Consider the following 22,319-nt stretch of genomic DNA (forward strand, 5'->3'; position numbering starts at 1 on the left):
ATCTTTTCAAATACAATAACTGATCAAAGAAATGTAAAGTCCAATGTAAATTATCAAGCTAGGATTAAAAGATGTTTTAGATGTCCATTTGAATCTCTGTGAATGTGTACATATATATAATGGTTCAGTGTATTTTCTAAAGTTATATTAATGCTTCAATATTTTTATTTGTGTACACCAAATTGAATAGTCCTTGAAAATCTATAGCCAAATTCATTGGCCCACCATCTTGTAAATTTGCCACCTTTATTACCTAACCCTCTCGCTATCTGTCTGCCTACCAGGGAGTCTGCCTAACTCCTAGTCTCTTAACAGGTTTTTTGTTTTGAACAAAGTGTGATTATAAATACAAAGCATGTTTATTGAAAATTTACAATTGAAATCATTCTGACATCTTATAATCATTTAAAAGAATTGAAAGCTTAAAATTTGGGGTATATTTCCTTTAAATGATTTTCGGTTGAAATCTGGAATTGTATATATATATATATATATGCTATTTACCTTGCAGCTATTTACCCAATTTTAACCAGATTTTTTAATAAATTTATAGAATTTCAAACAGAAAATATATCTATTATTCAATTTATTTTTGTTTTTTTCTATGTATTATAAATTACTTGGTTTTTGTCTTTGTTTCACAAACTAAATATCCTTGTTAGACATTGGTCTCACTTTCCATCTGGGAAATAAATACAAATCCATCTCAGCACTGCAGAATGTTTCATTTCGCCCCTTGAAGAAAAATAGGGCTTAAGGGAAATTTTCACTCAAGTACTCAAGCAGCTAAAGAGCAATGACTGAATATAAATTATGTTATAAATTTCCTTCAGATATTTTCTACCTTCTACACTGTGATATCATAAAAGCAATCATTGTCCTTTGCGACTCAACTTCCTTTTTCATACAACAAAAATAATGCTCTGACTCCTGTTGGTGAATTTTAGAATGAAAAGGAAAAATCAGTGAAAGCCATAATGTCCCAACCTCTGTCTTAGAATAGCCCAATGTATAACTATATAAACACATGTGTGTTTGTTATTTTTATCACTCTATCCTAAACCACATCTGAAAACCTGTTCTGTCAATTCCATACTGATAGGAAAACAAGAATATATTAATAGATGCTTAATAAAACATTTTAGCACACTTCTTAAATGAGGAAACGATGTAAAACTACCAATTATTGTGTGTATGTTTTACAAATACCTTGCAGGCTGGTGGTTTTGATATCACACTTCTCTAAGTTGGGCAACATGCCCAAAATTAAAGAGAATAACACAAACACTATGGGCTTAAACTGCACCCTAAACACAGTATTGAACTAGTAAGGTAGAGTCAACATGTGCTGCAACCTCTCCAAACTATTCCTCCATCTATTTTGTACTATCATAATGTAAAAAATGGAGCAATTTAGTTCCATAAATACTTAAGATGTTTTCTAAACAGCGCTGATCCACTCCTGTCCTTTGGATGTGTCCTCGAATATTCTTCTCCTGGTAAAGCATTGTGTGCAACAATGTGTTGAGAAGTACATTGTTTAAAGGTGACTAGGTTCTCAGGTTCAGTAGTCAACACTATGATCTTGACTGTGGGAGTTTTACAGAGGACACTTTGAGTGCCTTATACACATTTTTGCCTTGGAAAGTTGTCACAAGTTGTAGCCCTCTAACCTTGACCTATCCAGCCTGCAGGCCTATAATTTCTATGTACTTCTATTCTTTGTCAATTACTCACTAAAACAGAAAAAAAAGTCATCTACTCCTATTTCTTTTTTTTTTAAAGTTTACTAAAGTATTTTATTTTATTTATTTTATTTTTTTTATTAATTTATTCTTGTTACATCTCAATGTTTATCCCATCCCTTGTATCCTCCCATTCCTCCCCCCCCCCATTTCCCCATTATTCCCCTCCCCTATGACTGTTCCTGAGGAGGATTACGTCCCCCTATATATTCTCATAGGGTATCAAGTCTCTTCTTGGCTACTTGCTGTCCTTCCTCTGAGTGCCACCAGGTCTCCCCCTCCAGGGGACATGGTCAAATGTGAGGCACCAGAGTACTTCTCACGTACTCCTATTTCTTAAACTTTTTTTTCCTATATCATCTACAAAAACCAGATAATGTTCACGTTCCCTCTAGTTAGTGATGGCACTGCAAACTCAATACAAATGAAGGAGTTCCTATATAGGAGGGGAACTCCTATATAGGAGGCAGAGGAGCTAGACTCAGTACAAAGTATGCAGCTGTTTATCAACTTACTTGAGTGAGTTCCAGGTAGCCGCAATATCAGAGTAACTGATTAGAGTCAGGGGAGAGAGGGCTACATGGGGCTCAAGACAACAGAGTCTTCGATGCAGCTACATGGTCCCGTCAAGGATGTAGGCTCCATTATCTAATGCTGAAAGATCTGGGCCCTGATTATACATTTCTTGATATGCGTGTCCTAGTCTCCTCTTAGTCTCATTTATTTCAAGTGTGTGGTGAACCTCTGTGGGGAGCAGAGACCACAGTTGCTTAGGGATGCAGGCATGGTGGGTACCACTCAAGATGGATGCAGTTAAGTTCATTCTTGATGCCAATGGTAATGTTCTTCACAGACTCGTTATTCCTTAGTTAGGATTAAATTAGTCACCATTCATGCATTCTTGACAAACTTTTAAAAATGTTGTTGGCTGGCAGCGATTGCCATACGACTCTAGGAGATCTCTGAACATGAATTCAGTTGTGGTCAAAAATTAACTAAGCTTAATGTCCCCTCACTCTTCTGTTAGTGTTAGGAAAACAAAAGCAAACCAAAAATAAATCCTTATTTCTATTGCTCCATTGAGGCCCATGGCAATAATGTATGCCATTGCATTGATACACCTTACTATTGTTAGACTGAGTTTTTGCCAAAGTGATTCGAACAAAGGAAGAGTATGGCATGCCAAGCATACATTTCTCATTCTAAAACATTACATATAGTAATGAGTTCGAAGCTGTTATTACACTTTGCTATTTTATGACTAACTGCAGTCTTGACACAGCTGCAGATAAAGAAAAGTCTTGGTCATTTTGTAAACTAGTTCCATATTTTATGTTGACTTGAGTTAGGAATCTCTTGATACTTGTGCGGACTTCAGGTGCAGCTCAGGTGGGAAGCTTACCTACCTTGATTCAATCCATAGGACTCAGGATTTTACCACTCTAGAAAGACAAGAATTATAAATGAAAAAGAAGGGACTGGAGAGATCGCTCAGAGGTTAGGAGCACTGACTGCTCTTCCAAAGGTCATGAGTTCAAATCCCAGCAACCATATGTTGGCTCACAACCATCTATAATGAGATTTGTATACATAATAAATAAATCTTTAAAAAATTTAAAAAAAAATGAAAAAGAAGACTTTCTGACCTTGTGACAGCAGACTTCACTTACTTCTGGTCTTATTTGTTATTATCAGATCCAGGGAGCAAATTAATAAGTGTTTACTAGTGCCAGGTAATTTTAATCTGACTTCATATCTTAATGCTGTGTTACAATAAGATACCTCATCTGCAGCATTTGTGTTTTCCAGCAGCACGGGCAGACATACAGTTTCATGCATTAACATAAACAGGAGAACAAAATATACCATTATATGTAACATTCTGACTATTGTTTAGGTAATTTGATTTTGCTGTTTTAGCATATTGCACAATTATCTTCTGGAATAGCAAACTATACTGCAAAGTTTCTGGGCCCATGAGTTGGGTATCCTGAATAAAAAAATATCAGTATTTCAGCAATAGCTGCCACCAACATAGCTTATTTCTTCTTCACTGCACTATTATCTTGGGATTAAATGAGAAGACATAATAGTTCAGTGGAATGGCTTGAATTCCATTCAGAATTTCTGAATTCTGTTACACAATATTCAGCCAAGCCAGTCCCTAAAACCCCCCAATTCCCTGAGGTCATTTGGAGGCAAACATAACAACCTACCACACTTTCGGTATCAGGGAAGGAGGATGGTGAATCAAAATAACCTGTCAAGTAGGTAAAAATCAAGCAATTGTCTGCCGTAAAACCACTAGTAGTGAGGCCGACCAGCATAAGAGGCCCTGTTAGGTTTGAATTATGCATACGCTTATTCCTGTTTTGCACTTGACAGCCCAGCTCCTACATATGCACAAGCACCGTATCTCAAACAATGCCCCTTGTAACTTCACAACCCCCTCAAGCCTCCTCCTGCATTGGCTTACACTTACTCCCTTCTTTGAACAATGCTATAAACTTTGCTGCACTTAGAAATATTTCAACTTAGTTTCTATTCAAGTGTATTCTCAAAACAGCTAATTTTGAAGAGTAGAAGGACCATCTGGCCTGAACTGGTTTTGGATGTATGCATAGTAATGCAAACCCTGTCCTTTCAGTGAAGTGTTAAGAATAATCCCCTATTTACCAACATATACCTATGCATACATGGGCCTGCATCTAATTAAAATTAGATTCGTTATGGAAAGGGAAATACACAGCAGACAAAATGAATAATGACCCAACCCATCAATCAAAATAGAAAACTGCACACAGTTTATTTTCCAGTTTTGTTTTAAATAAAGAACATATTTATTTAATCATGTCAACAAAGACAGTAATAAGTTATGCCATGTAGTTTAGCAGTAAGGGGGACCAAGAAACTGAAATGAAAATACATATAAACACACACACACACAAAAAAAATCACACAGAGACATAGAAGTATTCCCCACAGATATAAAGCAGCCATTGACATATTCACATACCCCTTGAGTTACAGCAGGGGCATCAAGTAAGTTCTAATGAATCTAAATACTTTTGGTGGTGTTGGTTTTTAATTCTTCCTCTGTCTCTTTCTCTCTCTGTCTCTTTGTCTCTCTCTGCCTCTGTCTCTCTCTCTCTGTGTTTCTATGTATCTCTATGTGATATATATGTTTATGTGTGTGATGCATGTTCATGCTAGAGTATACATACAGATGTCAGGGCCTTACTTTATGGAGTCAGTTTTCTCCTATAACTTTAAGTGGGTTCTAGAAACTTGACTTAGCTTTTCAGGATTGCTGCAAGTCCCTTTACCTTCTGAGGTACCTTGTCAACGCAACACTGAGTTTTATGGAAAGATTAAATTATTCTGATAGCCTAAATTAATAAAACGGTAAAAAGTGATTTCAGAAAGATTCTTATGTAAGTATTTAGTAAAGGTTGAATTCAGAGGAAAGGTTGCTCACTCTTTTCCAAGAAAGGTTTTTGCCAGGTTCATTGGCTCCCTCCCAGTTTGACAATCAAAACAGCAATGTCCTTAGCTTTATTGTCCTTTTTTCTTTACTGACACTCTCTTCTCATCCTTTTCCACTGAGAATGAGTCTTAGCTTTTTACTTGTGTTCTGGGAGAGTCTACACTTTGACACTGGGCCTCTATCCTAAAAGTAATCCTACTCTAAAATCTCTCTTTAGACCATTTCACTCATTACCAAGCTCTAGGTGATGGCAATTTACAAATTTACCTCTGCAGGGCAGCTTTTATTTGGCACTTAGGACTAAATCCAAATTCCACCCTTGAGGCTTCCATTCCATAGACTAAGCCAAACTTCCCTGAGTATTTAAAACTGTTCTTTGTCTCCACTGGTCCTGGTCTTCATTCTCAGAACAGAAGAAAAAGTTATTATTTTTTTTTATATTAAAACTCCATGCTTACTCTCTTGTGCAGCAAACACCTTTTATAGTGTCCTCACCACTATCTGGAGCAGTTGTAATAAAGACTTCCAGAACAGCTCACTGCATGGATTCCAGTATGCCACACTGCTTATTACTGTGCAGTGCAGGCTGAGATAAGCACACACACACAGTCGCACACTCAAGATCTGTAATATGTAAGCTGCTGTTTAAGAGATGCAAATGTTAAGGTCAGTGTAGCACTTGCATCTTGAAAGTTTACTTGAAGTCCCTGTGCTGAGGGCTTGCCTGGGGGTACTACCGGGTTATGCTGTGGATATCCAAGAAATGGTTCCCCTTGGAAAGTTCTTAGTGGTTTGGTGATGAGCTCTCTTAGGGGATTGTGGGCACTGGCCTCTCTTGATTTCTGATTGTACATTGCACACTTGGATGTGTTATGTGCTGGGCATCGTTAATGTATGTCATGCCCATGAGAAGCAAAGCAATCTGTTCACTGGACTTATATTTCCCTCCCTAGCTATGAGAGAGAATAACCCATTTTCTTAATAACTTAGCTATTGCAGGCATTTCATAATAGTAACCGAACACTAATTATTATGCCACACTATTTTATCTCTTGTACCTACTTCACAGTAGCTTTGTATTACAGTATCTTATATAACTTTGATAAATGATGGGATGATATCATAATTGTATAACAGAAGAATAATATGGTCCTAAATGCAAAGGCAGGATACTGAGAAACTCTGTGTATTTCTAAGGGAGAGAACTGCTGTACTTCTTTTTTTTTTTTTTTTTTTTTTTTTTAGCACAATGGGTTATGTTAATTGGATTAAGTATATCGAAATCTTTTTTAAAAGTTGAAAAGAACACCAAGATCTCAGTGATGAAATTATGACTAGAGATGTATATTTGGGAATGATTTGCATGAAAGGAAAGTGACAGTTGAAATACTAAAAGTAGATGAAATTGACAAGAAAGAAACCAGAAGAGAGAACTTCAGATTTGGGAATGCTCAGTCAGAGGGACTGAGAGTTTTCAGGGAGCCAGAAAAAAAAAATCAGTTATGGCAGAAGAAGATAGAATTAACACTAGGTTTTGTTAAAACCTGATTGTTGGCTTTAAGGGATGTAATTTCCTCATAGGTCTACTTTAAGTCTTCTAGTTGGCAAGTTTTAATATCCTTCTTTTTTCCATCATTATTTTTTATTCAAACATGATCCAAGAATATCTGTAGTTTAAAAATATGCTTAAAGTTATATACTTAAAGTATGGCTCCATGAAATCTATTTAAAGATTCTAAAATTTTTTAATGTTTAAAATTTTTATTATGTCTCTTGTTTTAATGTATACATTTATATTATTATACATGAATAAAATAAACTACATACAGCAGGAAAAACCATAAGACAATCAGGGATTATATAAATGTTACATTTGTAGAAATTTGGCTATTTGTATTTGACAAACTTGAAGTAAACATCTCTCCTATCTTGTTTGGCCTAAGTTTCTGAATGAAGATTAATATCTATCATATCTGCTCTCTATTAACTTAAAATATCTATCTTCATCTAAAAACATCTTAACCCCTAACCTACTAAGGTTAATTGAAAGACTAAACTATTTGGTCTTCAAACACATCAGTGATTTGAGAAGGAATAAAACTTAAATACCAGAGTGAACCAGAAGTGCAGGTTAGCACCTTACAAAATGAAAAAATGACTGTGAAAATTTACTGCCTGAACAGTCACCCAACACTCTATAATGTTGAAGCATCATCTTCAGCCTTCTGGCCCAATATATCTGACACACATACTTGCGAGGCAGGAACTATTGAGAGCTTGCTTACCCTGTCTTGGCAGAGTTTGACAGTCAACTCTGCAGCATCTAACCATGCCTATTTTTAGTCAGAGTTCTGTCTGTGGCAGAAACGAGTACGTTTTGCCCATGGCTGGTTTGCCACATTTGAAGCCAGCTCCATCAGGAGGTTATTTGACGCTCATCATCTTCTTTGAGGCAGGCTCGGTTTTGGCAGGAGTTAACTTGTCTTGTTGTCCAAGAATCTTTAGAATAATAAAAACCTCTTTAAATGCCCTACTCTATAGGTCTCTGAGGTTCTTGAAGACCTTACTTAACTATTTTACCTCATGTATCTATAGAGTCATATCTATCTATTATACCTAGAATATATATTCTTGTCATAAAATTAGACTAGTTTTTGATGTCAAACATTAGGGGATGAGGCCTCCTCTTGCTAAGGAATAGGGTAGGGAGGGAAAGGGCATGAAGGAGGGGATAGGATTAGGAGGTGATGAGGGAGGAGTTTCAATTGGGATGTAAAGATTTCAAACTGCAGAACAAGCAAGAAACTAATATTGCTAATCCCAGTACATGGTAATAGCTCTGAGACTGGTTGAAGTACAAAAGTCTATGCATCGACAAGGCTTCATGTTGACCACAGATTCTCTGTGACTTATAATTAGAGGTCATTCTTAGTATGGCATGAAGGAAAATGTGCAGATATCTTTCTTCTGCTCATAAAATGAGCAGAGAACCAGCATTAATTGCTCTGTACATCCCGCACACCTCATACCATCACAGTGTTAGAACCGTATAATGCTTGTGAGAAATTATGTTTTCAGAACAAAAGAACCAGACACTGGCGCTGGAGCAGACCTGACAGGATTCATTCCTCTCAGAAATCTGGATGCTGACATCCTGCATCCTCCATATTCCAGCCCCAGGTGCCTCAGTTGCTGTAACCCATCAGGACAGGACAGTTTCCAGAACTGCGTTGTAGAAAGTTTCTGTCCCAATTGCTCCATCATTTCAGACTGTCCCACACCGGGCCGCTATTAAGCCTGGAATTTGGAACATTTAGAAAATGGATCACAAATACTGTCCCTGGCTTACTTAACCATTTTCTCCATTTTGGGGGGGGGGGGTGTGGGCTTCAAAGGCATTATTTGCCCTAAATCAGTCTGAAGAATCCTTAAGAGATTCCTCTAAATGGAGTTGGATAGGTTTCTGTTTACTGTCTTGGACTACAGATGCATATTTTCATTGAAAGTTGGTTATAAGTATTATTGGTCTTTTACAGAGAAGAAACCGTGTTTGACTCAAGGACTTCTCTCTTCTCTTTTATCTTTCTTTTGTAGGTAAGGAGATAGGAGCTAAAAAGAAAGAACGGGGGATATAGAAATATAGAGGGAGGATAAAACAAAAGGTAGATTATTGAATCTCCTCCTCATCTCAAGGCCCTAATTGTTACTCACAAATAAGGTTATTTTTTAATTTAATGGTATTGAATGCAAGTCATGGTCATGTTAATATCCTTCTTTTAAGTGACAATATAAGTTTGGTGGTTAACTATTCTCAATTTGCAGTTCGTCTTGAGCCATTAAACCTCCAGATATTTTCACTTTGGTTAGATGCAAGTAGAATTGGATTTACCCTGGGGACTTAGTATTATGTTTGTTCATTTGAGATATATTAGAATTATAAAATACAGTCAATGGAAGACCTATAATATTTATATAAAATTAATGAGACTTTATAAAAACCTGTATGAAATAAGGCTCGTGGATATAGAAGTATCTTAAAGAATGAGCTGAAGTTGGAAAACAGGTGCACTGGTAATAGAGAAGAGTCAGTGTCATAAAACAGATGATAAGAGCAATCAGCCTACACAAAAATAATCTAAAAATATATTTAAGACATTGTTTGAGATGAAGATATTACATTCAAAATATAGGGAATCATTCTTTTGAGCAAAAAGCAAGGAAAGTGTTTGAAAATATTACATAAATAATACATGAGCACGTAGGAAGAATGGGTATTTAAAATTATTTCTCAACTACAGGGAAATTTGAAAAGATAATTGCTAGATTGATTAAAGGTATGTCCAATCAATGTAAAATGAAAGCTAACCACTGTACCAATAGATGGCACAATTAATATTTTTGTGGTTCTTTCATTTATCAATGAATTCAAATTTCTAAAATCCTTTTTTAAGAACCTCTCTTAGGAAAAAAAATTCCCATTCTTATTTTGTACTATTCTTTTTTTTTCTTTCTTTCTTTCTTTTTTTTTAGAGTTCTTGAATTTCTTTTGTGTGTGTGTGTGTGATGTGTTTTATTTTTAATTTTTTATTGTATGGAATTGTTTTTGCTATTCTGGGTTTTTTATTTCTCCATATGAATTTGAGAATTGATTTTTCAATATCTTCAAAATATTTTTAAAAATTTTTTATTAATTTATTCTTGTTACATCTCAATGGTTATTCCATCCCTTGTATCCTCTTATTCTTCCCTTCCTCCCATTTCCCCCTTATTCCCCTCCCCTATGACTGTTCCTGAGGGGGATTTCCTCCCCCTGTATATGCTCATAGGGTATCAAGTCTCTTCTTGGCAACCTGCTGTTCTTCCTCTGAGTGCCACCAGGTCTCCCCCTCCAGGGGACATGGTCAAATATGAGGCACCAGAGTACGTGTGGAAGTCATACCCCACTCTCCATTCAACTGTGGAGAATGTTCTGACCATTGGCTAGATCTGGGTAGGGGTTTAAAGTGTGCTGCCTGTATTCTTTAGATCTTCCATTATCAATATAATAGCCTATGTGATTTTAGTTCATTAATCTGTTTCTAGTCATTTCTAGCCATGTACCTACATGGTTAAAACAAATAAACCACTTATATTCATGTCCTGTAATATGCAAAATTAGATATTATTTATCCTTATCTGTTTAATTTTTCCATTGACTTTTAAATTTAAATATCTTAAGTTTTACCCGGAAGCCTTCTTCTTAAATTTCAACTAAAATGTTTTGCAAAGAACTTGCAGATAAAACATGAATTTTTGTCTCATAGCAAATGTTAACCTGTGATCATTTCCATACTTTTAAATATCTGCTAGTGACACTTTCCTATTTTCCTACTTTTGTGTTAAATAGTCCACTGATTTTTTTTCCATGTACTTCAATATTTGAGGAATATTTAAGTTTACTTCCTTAAATGTTAGATGGAGATATAAACTTGTTCTCTGATGTCTATTCTTCATTTTTATCTTTCATTGGCAGAGTATAACTCTATGCCAGAGCATAACTACTGAGCTATGGGCAAAGTATTTTTGTTTCCCTCTCAGTTAGGAGTAGCCATGAAGCTGAGTATGTTTCAGGACATGGCATGTGATAAAAGGTGAAATGTATTTTAGATGTTGTTCCTCAAACCATCTATTAGTTAATCAGTAGTAATTATCCAGTTTGAGGTTGAATATATGGTTACCAGTTTCTTAGAAAACAATGGAAAAAAAAGTTTATGAGACCCTGACTCTGAGTTACCATGTGGACTACATGAACCTGCAGTCTGAAGTACTCACATATCACAAGAGAAAGAAACATACTTTTATGTCACTTATTTCATGTGTTTTCGTATCTTTTTATTATAGTACCTTTACTCTTACCACACAAAAATGAGCTTTTTAAACCTGAATATGAGATGTAATGATATGTCTGATATATGTGGTATTGACAAAAAGGACAAATGACAGACAAAAAGAAAGAAATTCAGTGATTGGAGAGCCAGAAATTGATGCTCTTCTATAAAAAATCTTTCACACCTCACCGTTGCCTCTAGTAGCCAGGAAGGCAGGGTGCATACATGGTTGAAAGATGCCTGTGCATAGGTCTACATCATTTTAGTGTGTATTGACTGAATCCTACTATTTTTAACCGAGTTTTATATTGCAAAAATATGTTCATCCAAATTTGAAGGGTTAGAAGTAGAAATTAGAAGGGAAAAACCCAGAAATCCTTGGAGTCTCTTTGCCTGGAAGGTATAACTGCCTACGAGTTAATATTAGGCACAAAGACGTATCTACACCTTTCTCAAAGGCCCCCTTTAAAGACTTTTCACCCGAGTGAAGGAATTCCCCTGCTGTAAAATCTGGTTCAGGGATTGCTTTCCAAACAGATTATTTTATAGAGCCAGAGGATCGATAACCACCACTATAACGATAGAAAGCGGGCTTAGCTAAGCAAAGGCAGCATAAGGTAGCAGCATTTAAGGGAGTTCCATAGCTAATAAAGTAGCAAGCTATGGAGGACCAAGGCCACTTAATATTTTATTTCGGAAGGAACTTTTAGTCCCTCATGCGCATGCGGACGAATGGGAAAGCGACTCCTGAAATCAGAGCATGACGGGTAATTGTAATCATTGTCAGCCATGCGCGAGATCAGAGACAGATCCTAAGTTGGCATATGGCAGGGTTGTTTTGCTAGTGTGGGCCACTTTGGAATTTAAAGCACCGCATTTTTGGATTACCTTTGTGATAAAATCTTAGACTTTAGTTTCACAAGTATACTGAGTTTGAAATTCTGTAGCTTGTTAAATTTCTGCACTTCCCTTTAGTTCTTTATTTTTGAAATGATTTTTATCATTTGTCTCGAAACTCTATCTACAGATTCATAGGGAAATCCTAAAGAGCTTTGATTTTTGAGTGTCTTGACTATTCGACAATAATGTGTTAGTCAGAATCCTGTTACTAATGATTAAAATAAACAAGATATGCAAAAGGTAGGCAGATTTATTTTGACTCCTGGCCTCCTAAGCTTCCTCTAGGTCATTTTTCCTGCTTCCATTTGGATCTGTAATGGCACTGAATGTAGAGGGAGCAGGAGTGTTCGGTAGAGAACATTATTCAAATCATGGTTTAAAGAAATGAAATGGAAAAAAAGCCACAATGGTAACTATAATTCGTAAACAGATGTGCCATTTCAGTGAAATGAGCTGCACATCTTATGTACTTTTGGGCTGTATAATTATTCTTTGCTTCTATAAAACAGTGAATTTTTCTCCTTCTTGTTAAATATTTTATCTAGTTTTTGAAGTATCTATGGGCAACTTTTCCCATATAGTCAATCCACTCTTCTGTTAAGAAGGGCATAGAAGAAAAAAAAAAAAAAAAAAAAAAACACACCAAAATGTTATAGATACTGTACAAATTTTAAAAAGAGAACAGAAACAATTAGAGGTAAAATGCTAATTTTGACAAAATAAATACAAAGACACCTTGGAGTTTAAGAGATAATTTTTTTAAAAAAAGCATAAGTGTGGTGAACGTTCAATCCACCGAAAGCTAAATGTAAAAGACAGAAAGGTAAATTACAATGGAAGGGTCATCAGGACTAAAGGATATCAGACTAAAGGATGCATTAAACATCTAGAAAAAATGGTATTCCATTAATTTACTGTATGGTTATTGAGGAACAAGGATGATTCAAAGTTGCAGTGAATGAGCCCTAAGACATAAAAATTCTCAGCACTTCTTCACCACAGATATTTACCGAAAAAAATCATGATAGCATACACTGTTTTTTGATACAGGGTTTCTTTTTGTTTGTTTTGTTTTTTGTTTGTTTGTTTGTTTGTTTTTTGCATTTTCTTTTTTTTAATTAATTTATTCTTGTTACATCTCAATGTTTACCCCATCCCTTGTATCCTCCCATTCCTCCCCCCCCCCCATTTTCCCCTTATTCCCTCCCCTGTGACTGTTCCTGAGGAGGATTACCTCCCCCTGTATATGCTCATAGGGTATCAAGTCTCTTCTTGGCAGCTTGCTGTCCTTCCTCTGAGTGCCACCAGGTCTCCCCTTCCAGTAGACATGGTCAAATGTGAGGCACCAGAATACGTGAGAAAGTCATATCCCACTCTCCACTCAACTGTAGAGAATGTTCTGCCCATTGGCTAGATCTGGGAAGGGGTTTAAAGTTTACCGCCTGTATTGTCCTTGGCTGGTGCCTTAGTTTGAGCGAGACCCCTGGGCCCAAATCTGCCTATCATAACGTTCTACTTGTAGGTTTCTAGGACCCTCTGGATCCTTTTATTTTGCTATTCTCCCATGTTCTATGTGTGTTCCATGTTCTATCTGCCTATCTCTGCCTCACAAGTACTCAGATCAAACGCTAGCACCACCACTGCCCAGCTAACACAAACTTCTTAAAAGTGAAAAGAACTAGATAGACTTCATTCATGTAAAAACAAATTGGACCAAATATGTATGTATACAACTTCTCCTCACAGACGTAATTTTATGACAGTATCATCATGAAAATACAAACTGCCATGTAAAAATCGAAAATAAAAGTACTGAAAGTCAGGTAATTAACTCACTACCCAGCATCTCTCCCTTGACCTCATTCTGGGAAATCTGTTCCTTTTATAACTTTCTGCTTGCAAACAGCTACTCTATGTATTTTTTTTTTTATTATCACAGACTTAAAAAGCAATTCTACACACTACTTGCCATACTGTGGGCTTTTTGTGAACATAAGAATATGAATGGAAATTCTGGTCACAGTATCCGCAGGCCTTGAGCTACAGTCTAGCCTACAATGCTTAACACAAATATGCTTTGCTATAAGGCAGGAATGTACATTTTTCTCTAGATTTACAAGGCTCTTTAGTGTCACATTACAGTTGTCATTGAAATTTTTAAGTCCTCTTCTTTCATTTTAAAACCTATCACTGAACAAAAATAGAGCTTTTGACTTCAAGACTATACGGTGTAATGCCCCAAGCTTATGATTTGTCTCCGTGAGCATGGTAGTCAGGGAGGTTTTCTTGAAAATGTTGGTTTTATTTGGGTATGAATTCTGTAATGCCTAGCATTTTATACACTTTGGTCTGAGCTAATTCAGTGCCATGGAACTTCTGTGACTGTGACTGTGCCACTAAGAGAGCATGGAAAAGTCAAATTAGGCCATAACATTTGGCTCATTCAATATATGTTCAAAGAGAAAAATTTCCTAAGCAAAATTTTCAGTTATATATCTTTTTCAAACTTTGCAATTATTGAGAATGTTATAATTGGTAAAGGTTTGAAACACAGCTCCTGGAAAATTATTAAGCATTTGTTTAATATGTAATACATGGAAATGTATTTTAATTAATTCTGAGAAAATAAAATTAAGTGAAGAAAACAAAGGAAGGCAAGTGTTTTGGTTTGTGACTCTGATCAATGATGGAGACACCATATCACTCCATAGCTTGTAAAGAAACAGTTTTGATTACTACTCTTTGCAAAGGCTAACACCACCATTTATCTTTACCATATTGTAGTAACCATACACTTTTGATGTTTATTTCCTGTTCTGCTGGGAAAATACCTTTATTTGAAAAACTCTAAGCACTTTACATTATTATCTTTCTAATACAGATGAGTTAATTTGGAAAGCCTGGGTCTAGTTAGAAAGGTGATTTCCCTGTGGGCACTGACAAAAGCCTGGTAAGGTTGTTCTAGGCTCAGCCATTATGGTTGCTCCACCAGTCAATAGGCACCTATTCCTAACAACAGGAAAAACATTACCTACTGATCTTCATACAGTGTGTTGTTATGGACTTCTGTTCTGCTTGCCTGTGTGGGGAAATACCAGCTGGGACCATTATATGCAATAAATAATGAAGCCATGGCTATTAGAATGTACAGATCTTTCAACACAAAGCAATTCCTTTGTAGCATATTTAATATTTCAAAAGACAGTTTTTAATTTACTAGGATGTAAATAAACAATTACACACTGGGAGTAGAAATGGAAAATAGTTTTTCACAGAGCTAGTGGAACATTTACCAAGGTTATAAAAGAACCAAAATAAGTAAAATATAACATTAAAAACTATATATATGTAATTCAATATTTCTGTGTAGGTAACTTTTCTATGCATATGCTAGATTGTATCATCCCCTCAAAACTATCAGATTCTCAGACATGTACAAACATGGAGGTATAGAGTCTCAGTGAGGAACTCTTGGAATTAGGTTGGGTTAATTAAAGTGAGGAGAACTGCTTTGAATGAGGATAGGTACTGTGTCATGGGCTAGGTCATGGATGTATTGAGCACGAGAGAGAAAGTTGTGAACCATTAACCTGCATTCATCCTCTGTCCTTGACTGTGCATGAACCAGCTGCAAACTCATGTCACTCTGACCTTCCCAAGATGACACGCTGCAACTTGAAATTGTGAGGGAAAGAATATTTCTTTCTCTCCTACGTTGCTTCTGCCAGTGTAGTTTATCACTGCATCAGGAAACGTTATGTTTTTCAACATAGAATATGTATCCACACACACGATTTTATATATAGTAGTTAATTGAGAAAAATCTTCACAAGGTAATATTTGATGTTCTGTTCATCTTTACTTCACAATTTTCATTTAGCTATCAAATCAATCAATATTATATATACATATATATATATATATATATATATATATATATATATATATTAATCACATGGTACACAGAGATGGAGGCAAAATGGCTGGAAGCTAACTACAATTAATAACCACTTGAAAGTGAAAATTTAGTTTTCTTCAAAGAAGTATCCCTAGTAAAACAAAGTGCTCATGTAGATGGCACACCCTTCTGTAAATAGTCAACAGAAAACAAATCCAGTGACACTGATGAAGGTGCCTAGTCTCAATGTGTGTCAGGTTTTTTTTTAATTTTCGTTTTTATTTATTTTGTTTTATTTATAAAGATTTCTCTTTCTTTTAACCCTACCATCATTTGTGTACACATATGGCTTATACAAGTGTTGTTATTGGGTTCCTGATTGTGTGAATGAGTGGGGCTCTGTTTCTCTATGTGGTTCATGGACCCTTATTTGTATTTTTGTTTGTTTGCTTGTTTTGTTTGATGCCATTGTTTTTTGTTTTATTTTATTATTATCCCTTATAAACATGTTTTTTTTTCCTCTAATGGGAGACAGGAAGGCATAGATCTGGATAGAAGAGGTGTGGAGAGACTGTGCCAAGCAGAGTGTGGAGAAACAGCAATCAGTGGATATTACTTGAGGGGAGGAAACTATTTTGAATTAAGAAGGAAAAATATCTCACAGGATTTACAAGGACACACTTTAGAATTTGACAAAAAAAATTACCAAGATGTGAATTAGAGGAAAGTACTAAATTTACCAAACCTGAATAAATCAGGAAGAAAAGTTTCCCTATACACCGTCTTATTAAATTTTGAGAGACAGTACTGAATTTTGTTTCTGATGCCTGAGAGAAGAAGAAAAAATTATACTATAGAAAATTTGTGATATTTAATGTCACAGACTTCCGAGAAGTAAGAAATGGATGACAAGTTGGTGGAGAGAACTTAGAGCTTTTCACTTAGGATCTACTAGCTAACAACCAAAACAGGTCTCAAGAAAAACACCTTATGACTATTCTAAAAGTATTCTAAAACACCTGTCAAAAGTAAATAAATAAAAGGCACATTGAACCCTGTGTCACCTCATACAAATGATTACATTTGAATTCAAATACCTAAAAGTAGGATTTATTAAAGTCAAAAGATTACGATATAAAGTTAATTCTAGAGAGCTACATTTTAATATCTACAATGGCCAATGGAAATTTTGAGGTTTAGAGTTATTAGCTAGTTGTGATTGATATTTAAACAACAGAAATGCTGTTTTCAGAGACATGTGAAGAAAACAAGCAAACAAACAAATATATAACCATTAAAGTTTGATACTCTGGGGAAAATCTCTCTGTGTTTCACTGCGCATAATTTGATCAGAACTCTGTTGCCACTTACCTCTTGGGTATTAAAGCTTGTCCTTGCTGAATTTGTTTAGGCTGAAAAGATAATTCAACTCTTTCTAAGGGTTTCAAACCTGTCTATAAAATAGAATGGGTTAGTTTAAACAATATGTCATTATGTAGTAAAAATACTGAGACTCCAAAGAGACTTCTCTTATCAGCTTGTGCCATTATTAATCTTGAAATTTGCATAATAAAGAAAATTGTAATTAAGTGAAAAGTGATATCCTCCCCTTATCTGATGATTACGATAAGAAAACAATCAAGGGAAAATAAGACTGATAAACACAGAGCATTAACAGTAAGGGGACACAAAGGGTGGGGAATAATTATCAATTCACACACAGATAAATAAAATAAGGAAAACAAATGAGGAAAAGAAAAAATCTCCAACAGAATCCAGGAATGTGCTTGGCCTCTATGGGATGCATCACCATAGACTCTCTTAGATATAAATGAAGGCTTGATTTGATCTGTAAGGTTTTTTTTTTTTTTCTTTCAAAAAAACCTTAGAACAATCTACCTTTAAATCTTTCTATTGGAAAAATAGGAGCTGGCTTTAAGTGTTTCAACACAGAAGTCAGAAAAATTGATTTTTAAAAGATCTAATATAAATTTTATTTAGAGTCCTCCTTTGATAATTATGTATTCACTTTACATCCTGATCACAGCCCCCTCTTTCTCTCCCTGGTCCTACCCTCTCTCCCTCTTCCTCTTCCCCTCTTCCCTATTCTTCATAAAATGGGAGCCCCTTCCCCACTCACCCTTGCTCATCAAGTTGCATCAAGATTTCTCCTATAGCATGGCAAGGAGTCCATGTCACAGACAGCTCCTGCTCCCTTTACTAGAGGACCCACAGGAAGCCTGAGCTGCCCATCTGCTACATCTGTGTATGGGGCTTTGGTTCAGTCTATGCCTGGTTGCAGGGTGGTGCTGCAGTCTCTGTAAGCCAATCCGGGCCCTAGTTAGTTGGCTCCATTGGTCTTTCTTGTGGAGCTCCTGTCACCTCCTGGTCCTTTTACCCATACCCCACCAATTTTTCCACTAGACTCCCTATGCTTAGCCCAATGTTTGCCTGTGAGTCTCAGCATCTGTTTTGATCAGCTTTGGGTGTAGCCTCTCAGAGGACAACCATGCTAAGCTCCTGTCTGCAAGTATAGCAGAGTTGTGTTAAGAGTGTCAGAAGTTGGCTCTCTCCCATGGGTTGAGTCTCAAGTTGTGCCTGGTATTGGTTGGACACTCCCTCAATCTGTGATCTATCTTTATCTCTGGATAGTTTGTTGGCAGGGTTACTTTTGGGTAGGAGTGTTTGTGGGTAGATGGTGTTCCCCTCCCGCCACTGGAAGGCCTGTATAGTTAGAGGGTGTCTTCTTCAGTCTCTATGACCCCTGCTACTAGGAGTCTCAGCTAGAGTCACCCTCATATCCTCCCAAAACACCTACCCTGTTCTAGGTCTCCAGTGTGTCACTTAATGGAAATATATATGAATTTAGATTCAACCATTAAGAGAGAACAAAGAAATGATAACCCATCACTCTCTAACTGGTCAAAATTTATGCTTCAAATGCAGAAATTCTATTCAAGAAGAAATAAATCTCATATATGCAAGACCCCAAATAGCTCTTTCAAAGTCCATGATACTCTTTAAGAAATAATGATTCATGTATGGAACCAGGGATCACATTTTGATCTATACCTGTAAAGAGACAGGATGACCAATGTAACTCTTATTTAAAACCGAAAACATTTAAATGGGGCTTGCTTACTCTTTCGGAGGTTAACCCATTACCATCATGGTCCAGAGCATAGCAGCGTGCATAACACTGTAGCTACTAGCAGTAGCTGAGAGCTTTATGCCCTGCTCCACATGCAGCAGAACCAGAGAGACTGGGTCTGGCATGGGACTCTGAAACCTCAAAGACCACACCCACTGACACACCTCCTCCAACAAGGCCACACCTCCTTCCCTTCCCAGAGAGTTTGACGATCTGGGGACCAACTATTCAAACATATGAGCTAATGGGGGACATTCTCATTCAAACCCTCACAAGGGGATAACTGAGAAACCTTTCCCCAACTAATAAGGGGTGGAGCAGACAGTTATTTAGTGCTATCATTTATGTTGGGGTTGAGCTTTTGAACTCGCCCCGCCCCCAACTCTCTTAGCCATCCCATCCCTTCCTCACATCTGTAACTACCTTCACACATCCCCAGGTCCTCACTAATGTTGGCAATTGGCTGAATGATCTTCCTGCTTTGTCTTATGGCCCCGGAAAAATTTATTTCCACAGTAATTGAAGAATAAATGCTTACCTGGTGATGGCCATACCTCTTAATGTAAAGTTAACTTTCCAAAGTAGCATATAAACAGTGTTGGTTGTGAGACTCAAATCTGGCAATGCTAGAATATAGTCTTATCTTGTAAATTGTAAATCATTTATATGTTCCAATTAAAGTATTCAATTTCATATATCTTTGTGGTGGTGAGAATAAAAAAAGGAAAATTTCTCATATTCTAAATTCCAAGGGGTGTGAATTTTTTTCTTTCTTTCTTTCTTTCTTTTTCTTTCTTTCTTTTTTCTTTTTTCTTTGTACTATTCTTTGCAGAACTTTGCTTTAAGGGAAATTTAAAATAATTGCCTATAATCCAGAAATTAGTTAACACACTGATATAAATGTCTCTTTATTCTTCACTTCCTTAATTGGTTGGTTGATTTATTAGAAAACAAAAATAATGCAAACTTACAAAAGATCATATCAGGAAAAAGAGTGAATCATTTTCCTCCACCATCTTCACCTCGCTATCTTTTTTAATCCTATTCCCAAAACTATCATTTATTTTTCTTTACCCTCAAGGACAGACTCTAAGGTCAGATGTAAGTCCACCTAAAATAAAGAAAATAAATCAAGTTCAGACTCTATGAAGAACCTGTATCCTCACAAGAATAATAATCCCACAAAATATCTGGCTAACCAGTGTAAATAAATATCAGGAATATAAAATGAAATGTTGATACACCTTTAATCCTTGAATTATATACAGCCTCTGGAGATTCTGTGTGATAAAATGTGACATTTTCCTAGAAGGAATGATGAAAGAAGACAGTGTAATAGCAAGCTTGAGAAGCAAATGCCACTGAGACACCAGTAAATCAAACGGAGGGATGGGCAGCAGAACTTGATGTTTGAGATTAATAAGAAAGCAACTTTCACTCTACTTTCAATTCTGTTTTAGTAAACCAGCATGTCACATGGATCAAAATTCAAAAGGTACAGAGTGAGAAGTCTACTTGCCATCATTCCTAAATCATGCAAGTGTCCACAGTATACCAAGTAGCTAATACCTTGCATTATTCCCGGGAGAACCTGATGTTTGGATGAGCAATGATATTCTATTTTTCCTATGTCATCTACACCCTTTCTTCTCTATGTTTTGGTTGCTTATCAAGAATCACTCCATAGTATTCCAAGAGGTATTTCAGCTCTTTTGAAAATACACAGCATATTCCATCCATCAACATATATTTTTTACCCAACAGCCAAATATATCTGATCATTCTTATTTATTAATTAACTTGTTTTTCACTTTACATCCCAGTCGTATCCTGTTCCTTCCTCTCCTCCCGGTCCCACCCTCCCTTCCCAGTTACCCTGCCCTATTCCAGAAAAGAGGACCACCCCATCCTACCTACTCCAGCTGATCAAGTCACTTCAGGACTGAGTTCATCAAAGATCAGGCAACAGAGTCCATGTCAGAGAGAACCTGTGCTCATCTCGCTAGTGGGCCCACATGAAGCCTGAGCTGCCAATCATCTACATCTATGCAGAGGACCTAGGTTCCATCCATCCATGGTCCTTGGTTTGTGCTTCAGATTCCACAGGCCCCTCTGGGCCCTGGTTAGTTGGCTTTTTTGGTCTTTTTTGTGGATCTCTAGTCACATCTGGGTCTTTTTATCCTTCCTCCTACTTTCCCATTAGAACTAGACACCCTATACTTCGCTCAGTGTTTAGCTGTGAGTCTCAGGATCTGTTTCAAACAGCTGCTGGTTGGAGGCTTTAAGAGGACAGCTCTGATAAGGTCCTGTCTACAAGCACAGAAGAATATCTTTAATAGTGTCAGGGGTTGGCCCTCTTTCTAATGGAGAGAGGAGACCACCAAGCCACCCACAAAAACTTTCATTCAGAACTTACGCTGCCTAAGAGATGTGTAGGATAAAGACAGAACAGATAGAGCAGAGAATAAGGGAACAGTCATCCAATACCTAGACCAACACAAACCCATCTCATGGAAGAAAGGCAAACCTGTTTTCTTTTCTAAAGAGGAAAGGTAACAGTCAAGAAAGTGATTTCTATGTTCAGTGCTCATTAGGATCATATATTCTCTACAATTGAAATATGAAGGCAAGAAATGTAGTCCACCTGGCTTCCTACTCTAAGTTCTTTGAAATTAGAAATGTGATGTCACCACGTTTGATTATACTATTGCTCACTGTGCTGTCAGATCTGCTCTCCAACTGTGCATGTTTTACATTAATAGGTCCAATCTGTTACTCGCTGTCTCTTCCATTTTTTAGACTAGGGTAATAGTAATGAAACATGGAGTAGAGGAGCCTGTTCCCTTTTATGTTCTTGGGAAATACCCTCAGAATTACAGAGAAGAGTATAAATGAGAGTATTTATCAACACGTGTGAGGTAGAAGGAAGTTAAATGACCTTATAGAAAACAATAATGAGGGGTAACAACTCAACTGCATTAATGATGATATCTTGGTTACACTAATGAGTCTTACCAGTTAAATTAGAAAAAAGACTAGACACACAGGCACACACATACACACACACACACACACATACACACACACACACACACACACACACTGATTCTCCGGATCTGCCACCCACCTGCTGTTTTAGAAATGCACAAGAACTGAAATATGTTTATGCCCCTTTGTGAGGATGCCAAAGAGCCCAGCCCAGGTGCACATTTTGTTAAGTGCTTCCCTGGGGATTATTCAATCCATGCAACTGAACCCACTTTCTTTTAAT

Source organism: Acomys russatus, chromosome 18, assembly GCF_903995435.1.
Source record: "Acomys russatus chromosome 18, mAcoRus1.1, whole genome shotgun sequence".
Taxonomy (NCBI): domain Eukaryota; kingdom Metazoa; phylum Chordata; class Mammalia; order Rodentia; family Muridae; genus Acomys; species Acomys russatus.